The following is a 1029-nucleotide window of genomic DNA, read 5'->3' on the forward strand; positions in this document are numbered from 1 at the left end:
CCTCTGCGCGCCCCCCCCCCCCCCCCCCTCTCTCTAGTCTAAACAATTGCAGCTCAAAAAATATTTCACATAAATTTGATAATTGTATTTTGTATTATGTATCAATTGTATTATGACAATATGTATGCTACAAATTGTATTCATAGATACAAATTGTGTTCGTTAATAGAATTGATACAATTATATTCGATATATGATACAATTCAATTGTATTCAAACAATTATATTTGTATTTTTGTTATTTTATCAACTGTATTTATATTATGTAACAACTATAGTTTTGATACAACGAATACAACATGTATTCATCTTCTCTCCTCCCTCTTTCGATCTCGCTTGCCTCTCTCCTCTCTCTCTCTCTCGAGATCTTGTTCGTCTCTCTCCTCCTAAAATGAATACAATTGTTTTTTTTTCCAAATAAGTTGTATTAATTGTATTCGTGATACAACTATCACGACCCAGACCGTCGTGATTGGCACCCACACTAACTCTCCGATAGGAGAACCACTACTACAACTCAAACCAAGCAACTAAATCAAAACTAAGACATTTAAGTTACGGAAGCAAGTTAAATGCTAAGGAAATAAATAGGGAGTTCCCATAAACTCCAACAAAAGTCTAACAAGAACTAAACAATGCGGAAGAAATAACCTAGAACCTAAAAGTCAATGTATCAAAACATCTAACAATGAACCAAGTCTAAACAAGAAGGGATGCAACCCCCAACTAATGTACTAATAACTAATTGAACATAGTCTAAGTCCGAAAATGGTGGACATAGACGAAAGAGAACCCATGGTAGCCAGGAAGAATTGGCTCACCCTTGAATTCTAACGATCACTGATCTCCTAAGCGAGGTCTGTCAGTAGCCGCTTGAAGATGCCATGTACTCAACAAAATAAGAGGAAGTGCAGTATCAGTACACAACAACAATGTACTGGTAGAATCACACGGCTATCCTAATAAGGGTAACATAAGCAAGTCAATACAACATTATAAACACATGCACATATCGAACATATACAATAT

The sequence above is a fragment of the Solanum tuberosum genome, unplaced genomic scaffold (genome assembly GCF_000226075.1).
Source record: "Solanum tuberosum cultivar DM 1-3 516 R44 unplaced genomic scaffold, SolTub_3.0 scf00135, whole genome shotgun sequence".
In the NCBI taxonomy this organism is placed as follows: domain Eukaryota; kingdom Viridiplantae; phylum Streptophyta; class Magnoliopsida; order Solanales; family Solanaceae; genus Solanum; species Solanum tuberosum.